At 32.1% G+C, this 7,795-nt stretch overlaps 1 non-coding gene across 1 annotated transcript; it reads right to left on the bottom strand.

Annotated features, from left to right (window-relative positions):
• Positions 1-2,282: 2,282 nt before the first annotated feature.
• On the bottom strand, positions 2,283-6,559 carry LOC105322967 (uncharacterized). The gene is made up of 3 exons (XR_010707429.1): positions 6,285-6,559; positions 2,884-3,015; positions 2,283-2,672 (listed from the first exon to the last, which is right to left on the bottom strand). It is a non-coding gene; the product is annotated as an uncharacterized protein (transcript).
• Between the last annotated feature and the right edge of the window lie 1,236 nt (positions 6,560-7,795).

A 7,795-nucleotide genomic window follows, 5' to 3' on the forward strand; every position in this document is an offset into this window, starting at 1 on the left:
ATTTGTTTCAATATCTAAAAATCTATGCATTTTAAACATGTTTATATAAACTTTGTGTTAAAGAGGTAATGCATCGTTTTGTTTGAAACGGTTCTAAGCTTAGACGTTGAATGACCGATCGGGAGACGGTGGGGATCGTAAAATAAGTTATGAGGACATGATGGTAAAAGAAGCACTGATTGGAAAATTGCTGTTTTAAGCTATTTTGGAGATAAATTGGTAGTGATTGCAACATTTTCATTTATACAGAATAAAATTATCCTATACAAAATATAATGAAATTTTAAATAATAAAACATGTTTCATTGGCAAATGAACAGTAGTAACATGGTAGCTAAGCAGCACATCAAAAATTACATTTTTTTTCATTTTTCAGTTTTTTTTAGACAGAAAATCTCTTTGATGGCTAAATTTTAATACTGTGTGTTGTTGTGATTTGGCAACAAAGAGAATATATAACAAAATTGAAATCCGCTTCTATCTTTACAAGGCTAAAATCATAAAAATCTGCATTTTTAAAAGGTATTTTAAAATAAATTTTATTCATAACTTTGACATGATACTTCAAAATTAATTATTAAGAATGATCAAACATGCCCTCAACATGCATGTTATATCATTTGTCCAACACACACTTTGCAAAAGTTGTTTCTTCTTTGTGGAGTCAACCTAAAGGTCAAAAGGGGAAACTCTGATTATCTCCTTCCTTATGCAATCAAATATTTGGGCGTCCTGTGATAAAAGATATTTGAATTTAATTTATTCCTTCGATGTGTTGTTTGCCCCATCCTGGGGGAATCAAAATACACAACAGAAACGGATTTTTAATGTCAAACGACAAAGTTACAAACCTCTTAACTACAAATGTTACTGAAAGAAATATATGGGTTTTTCTCCAAAGATGGTGGCCAAAGAACGTAACTTTTGTAGAGTGTGGATTGGTCGATCGAAACTGAATTTTAGCAAACAAAATGGCCGGTGCTATGACGTTCTTAACAATTAAAATCTTTTCAAAGATTTTCTTTAGTCACCATATTTCCTTAGCAACAGCATTTTTATGCTGCTGAATAATTCATTCGATATAAAATTTAGCATGTTTCCCACAAATAGCAATAGAGATTAATTTTGACTTACATGTCGTTCCATCTTATATAGCCAATTTAATACTTTTGAAAAATAATCATTAGATTATACCTACTCCTAGCGCGCGGCACTCAATTTGTCTGCACCGCTTGGTGTGTTACAGGACCGACGACATCCAAATATAAGTATTCAACTGATTGATGATTTTGTATATCCTGTAAAAGTGAATTTCGTTCTAGTTTTTTTTTTTTTACTTTTTCCTTTCAATGAATAAAAGTGGTGGACCTATATATGCACAATAGATGCTATGTAGATAAAAAATGGCAGAGTCTCAAACAAAATCATGGCTTGCATTTTCTCGATTTTTTTTTTCACTTTTTATTTTTCTGCATATTTAATTGAATACTTTTTTTTTTTTTTTTAACATTTTCAGTGCATTTGCAAATACAATTTGTAAAGAATGGTTCAATACAGTTCATCAATAAAGCAAAATATTTTAATGACGTATTGTCATTTGAAAATAAATTTTAAAGCATCAAAAATTTGAATCTTTTTGGTAAAGTTGCTGAAAATTATATAAAGATAAGTTAAAAGGAATCATTCATTAAATATAATGAGGATTATAGTCAGAGTTGTCACGCCCTGACCACGATTAAAGCCTTTCGAACTTTATTTGATTTGATCACGCCCCGACCAAAAATATCACCCCATAAATACTCAGAGAATGATTCCTTATCCCTTAAATAAATGATTATTGAGCACTTTTCTCACAAACATATCCTTTATAATTTTAAAAACAAAACAAAATTTGGCATGTTTTTTTTTACACTATTTACTCGGAAAAGTAAGATTAATAGTGGATTTTTCTTTTTAAAATCATACATCAGATCATAGTAAAGTAGAGTTTCTTCCTCTTAACATTATGTTAGTAAAACGCCGGTCAATTCAAGCACACTCACACTCCACCACCTGCATGTTAGGCAGGGTTCTCAATTCTACACGGAATTTCTTAGGTTCTATTAACAGCATGGTCAGTGATCTGTATTTAGATGGTTTGCAAGAACTGTTCCCAGGTGGTGAAACACCAAGTTTTGTACTGTAGATCTGTCTCAGATATTCATAATTTGAATGTTTCTTTGAAGGTAAGCTGCATTTTTGTGTTTCTAAACATTTGGCGCTGGTCCTTTGACAAGCGTTGGCCTCATACCAAACAGGAGCAACGATAAATGTATCCCACTGCAACCCGGTAAAGTCAACGGTCCAAGGAACGAGGTGACACCCGGGATCTTTGATGCTGGATTTTATTTTATTTTTACGCTTATAAGTGTCCTTAGAAAATATCGGAGGTAATGTATTTGAATCTCGTTTAATTCTTGAAATTCTCAACTCCTGTAAATTCTGAAGCAAAGGACCTTTTGATAAGTTCCTGTAGATCACCAAAAACGAGTTTGTCGGTTGGTTTTGAAGGGGACAGTTAAGTGATGGCAACAATCGAATTTTAATCAGTTCAGAGGAGCGCTCCATTACTAACAGGTGATCAAAATCAAAGAGAACAAAGCTGTTGATGCGTCTTCCACGTAATTCTACTTCTAAAAAAAATAAAAATATAATACATTACGATTTCTTACAGAATAAACGGAAAATTTTGTACATCACTTCTTGGCAATAGTAAATGTAATAGGCGATGTAATTTTGTTTTGTTTTAGAACAATGGCAATAATTCAATTTAAATTGAAATGGCGGCCAGAAAACGAGACTTTTAAGTCATTTGTTGGCAATATAAGAAGTCAAATTTCTTACTGATATCATTTCCCGCCCAGACAAACCGACAGGAGTAATTTGTAGATAACTTCATGATAAGATCCACCCCTGTGACGTCATGGTCAGCCTGGAGTTCGCTGCTATCGAATTCAAACTCACCGTTTAAGATTTCTATAACGGGAAAAACTGAATAATTATGTATTTCAAAATTGTATTAAATATTGATTGCAATGTTGCAACAACGTGTTCAAGACTTTGTCTCTAAGTTTAAAATAACATTAGAGCCATTCAAGTCACTGAGACCGAGAAAATAAATATTCTTCCTCTTGGATCGATTGCTTAAAGCGGCATGGTAACAATTTTTGGTCAAATTCTATTTTTATGTTTTTATTATTTACAATGCTTTTAGAAATGCATTTCTAACGATTTGATTTGAACATATTTTATTGTATACATATATATAAGATACATATACAAATGGTTCGGACACAAGTTCTGACAACTTACTAGGTCTTTACCATGAACTAGAAAAATTATCCAAAAACTTACAACTGTTATTACATGATATAGAATTGTTTTTAAGATAAATGAAAATATATTATCAGTGATATATACGAAAATAAGAAACATGTACATAAACTATATTAAACAAATCTACCAGTTTCGTTGATATACAATTGAACTAATTAGAATAATTGCTTGTTAATATCAAGGGATAATGACTCATCGCCCCATAATAAAAGATGAGTATTAATTATATGAAAATTGTCTAGTTGTAGCAGATTAAGAAAAAAAATCATTTCTGGCTATAGTATAATTTTTGCATTTGAAGAAAAAATGGTAGGCATCTTCGGGTGATCCACACCGACAATTACCACTTTCTATAATATTTATTTTGTGTAAATCATAATTGAGTATGCAATGGTGTCTTAGCTTGGTATGTATTATATTTAACTTGCGCTTACCATGTGTAAAAAAAGAGGGAGCTTTATTAGCTATGTTTTTAGATTTATATAATGAACTCTTAAATCTTTGTATAGAAGTTTCATTTCTTACCCCTATACTTAACGTATTCCACAAATGAATAGTGTCCGGTACAAATGATTTCTTAAATAATTCTGTTCTACACCTATGTAAACTATAATTTTCAATCTTCCTTGTTCTATATGCAGAATCGTTACTCCTAGAATTAGGAATAATCTGAGATAAATATTCAGGTACACACTTGTTATGGATCTTGTACATAGCGGTAAGTTGAGACGTCATTTCTAATGATCAAACAAGATATCTGTGAGCCAATGCTCACCAGTGATACCCCCGCTCTGATGTGAATATGCAAAATAAGCAAAGTCGACATTTAACAGAAAGCTGGCATCCGATTGGTACAAAAATACATCCCACAATATGGCATGCCTAAACAAATAGTGTGTTAAAAATTTCAAGCATCTGCGTGAAATAGCTGCTGAGAAATCTTTGAGGAAAATTTGTTTGAAAATTTTGGCTAAAATAAACAAAGTACTCATTTAACAGGAAGTTGACGTCCGATTGGTACAAAAATATATCCCACAATATTGCATGCCTTAACAAACACTGTGCAAAAATTTCAAGTATCTGCTATCAATAACTGCTGAGAAATCTTTGACGAAAATTTGCTTGAAAATTTTGGCTAAAAATAAACAAAGTCGTCATTTAACAGGAAGTTGACTTCCGATATATGCAAAAATATATCCCACAATATGGCATGCCAAAACAAAAAGTGTGTTAAAATTTCAATCATCTGCGATAAACAGTTGCTGAGAAATCTTTGACGGAAATTTGTTTGAAAATTTTGGCTAAAAATAAACAAAATTTTCATTAAACAGGAAGTTGACGTCCGATTGGTACAAAAATACATCCCACGATATGGCATGTCTATACAAATACTTTGTAAAAATTTCAAGCATCTGCGATAAACAGTTGCTGAGAAATCTTTGACGGAAATTTGCTTGAAAATTTTGGCTAAAAATAAACAAAGTGGTCATTTAACAGGAAGTTGACGTCTGATTGGTACAAAAATATATCCCACGATATGGCATGTCTATACAAATACTGTGTAAAAATTTCAAGCATCTGCGATAAACAGTTGCTGAGAAATCTTTGACGGAAATTTGCTTGAAAATTTTGGCTAAAAATAAACAAAGTGGTCATTTAACAGGAAGTTGACGTCTGATTGGTACAAAAATATATCCCACGATATGGCATGCCTATACAAATATTGTGTAAAAATTTCAAGCATCTGCAATAAACAGTTGCTGAGAAATCTTTGACGGAAATTTGCTTGAAAATTTTGGCTAAAAATAAACAAAGTGGTCATTTAACAGGAAGTTGACGTCTGATTGGTACAAAAATATATCCCACGATATGGCATGTCTATACAAATACTGTGTAAAAATTTCAAGCATCTGCGATAAACAGTTGCTGAGAAATCTTTGACGGAAATTTGCTTGAAAATTTTGGCTAAAAATAAACAAAGTGGTCATTTAACAGGAAGTTGACGTCTGATTGGTACAAAAATATATCCCACGATATGGCATGCCTATACAAATATTGTGTAAAAATTTCAAGCATCTGCGATAAATAGTTGCTGAGAAATCTTTGACGAAAATTTGTTTGAAAATTTTGGTTAAAAAATAAGCAAAGTGGTCATTTAACAGGAAGTTGACGTCCGATTGGTACAAAAATATATCCCACGATATGGCATGCCTTAACAAACACTGTGTAAAAATTTCAAGCATCTGCAATAAACAGTTGCTGAGATAAATGCGACAGAAATTTTTGTTACGGACGGACAGACAGAGAGACAGACAGACAGACAGACGGACGGACGGACGGACGGACGGACGGACGGACGGACGGACACACAAGGGTAAAACAGTATACCCCCTCTCCTTCGGAACGGGGGTATAATAAGATTTGAGAGTCATTCGTAGAGTTATAAGCAAGATACACGGCTCACAATTATTTGTCATGTAAACAATGCTTGTGTCCTGTTTTTTGTTTACACAGGTTCAATATACCAGTAAAAAATCTTTTTCCAACTTATTTTTCTATCTTTTTTTTATTTATTTTAAGCATAGATAAATAGTTCATAATAATAAAAACATCCGATTAAAAACTGAAATTTTTACTTCAACGTTCAAAATGTAATAAACGCTTTGTTTACACAGCGAAGAATTTCTAGCCCTGTAACTCGCTTGTAACTCAACAAAATGACACTCAAATTTCTGTTGCCTATTAAAAATGCCCTTCTAAAGCATTGTAATAATAAAATCGGAAAAATAATTTTTGACCAAAATCGTGATCATGTCCCTTTAAACTGTTTTGAAAAAAAATATTTTCAAAAAATATAGGAAAATCCCCAAGACTCATTTAAAAAGGGCTAAATGCGAACAAAAATTTACCGATTGGATGAAATGAAATGTCAGAATATTCATCATAATCTAATCTGTCGAGCGCGTCCATGAAGTTCCTGAATAACATCTGCTCCGATACAGGGACTTCTTTTGTAGACGGAGTGGCCATTTCATTCTCGTGGTTCAATGGCCAACATTTCACCAAACAAACAGCAAAGAATACCCAATAAAAGACGCAAAAACTGAAATGATAATCCATGACTCTACAGAAAGATACTTTGGGGTGCTTTTAATCTGACTATGTGCAGTTGTCCGTAGAAATGTCATATTTTATAGTCGTAGGTAGTCACAATTACATCATGCAACACTGAACTACATTGGGTGTCAGCCATGCCTAAATGTTGGCAGCAGGGATGGGATAATGGTAATTTGTAATGGTAATTGAGTGTAATTACAAATTTTGATGTTATTGAGAGTAATGTGTAATTGACCTATTTTTCAAAGACTTGTGATGGTAATTTAATTAATTACTTCCAAAAGGGCATGTTCTTGAAATTACTTTTCAATTACACTCTCATGATTGTGTATATGAATAAGAAAGCTGTACACAATCCATTGTCCGTCATACTTCCAATAGTACAAAAGTATTAAACTACACAAAATCAAATAAGGAAGGGAACTTAAACGCATTTTATTTTTTCAGAATGTATACATGTAGTTTTTTATATAAACGTTTTTACATATTAACTATCTAATTATGAGGTTCCTAAATTTATGTCAAATGTGAATATCACTAATACTTGAATTAATCAATTTGTTAGGGACCAAATAATTTTGATGGTATGCTCAATCTCTTTTACCTAAAAATTTAATTATTTTATTGGAACAATTAATGTTTTCAAACATTGAGTTTGATTAAAAAGCATCTGTTTATGTTACAAATGAAATCAATGTTATTTGATTTGTATAAACTGTTAACTCATGCATTTTAATGATTGCCAGTTTGACAACAGCTACTGCTTCATAGGTTTTTTGAAGTTTTTGTTGCCAAATCTTGATGGGTGGTTCCCTTAAAGATCAATGGACCTATAGGTGTGAATTGTGTTTTGATAACAATTATAGTCTGCTCTCTATCCCAGAACTACCCAGCCTGCATTGTTTCAAATTTATAAAGAAGAGTGTCCCAAAAAAGACCTGTAAACATAATAGGTGTAGTTTAAAGGACATGGATACTGAACAACGGATTATCATGAAATTAAACTGAAAACATGTATAAATCATAGGTAAATTTTCATGAAACAATTTGTAATTCATAATCGGCTTTAATTCAATAAATTTGTGTGCCATATTACTAGAATGTTGCCACAATATGCTTTTATGAAAAACAAGACAAAACATCAATTGTAGCGAATTTCCAAAGACTTTAGAATTTAAATCCCTACAGTAGGCGATATATCCGTCAGACAGTGGATTTTAAACACAAACGTAGCATTGCCCATATTGGCTACATGAGAACCAATTTTAAGCCTACAATGGTCACCTAAGAAGCATAGTGCATA

Source organism: Magallana gigas, chromosome 7 (genome assembly GCF_963853765.1).
Source record: "Magallana gigas chromosome 7, xbMagGiga1.1, whole genome shotgun sequence".
NCBI lineage: Eukaryota > Metazoa > Mollusca > Bivalvia > Ostreida > Ostreidae > Magallana > Magallana gigas.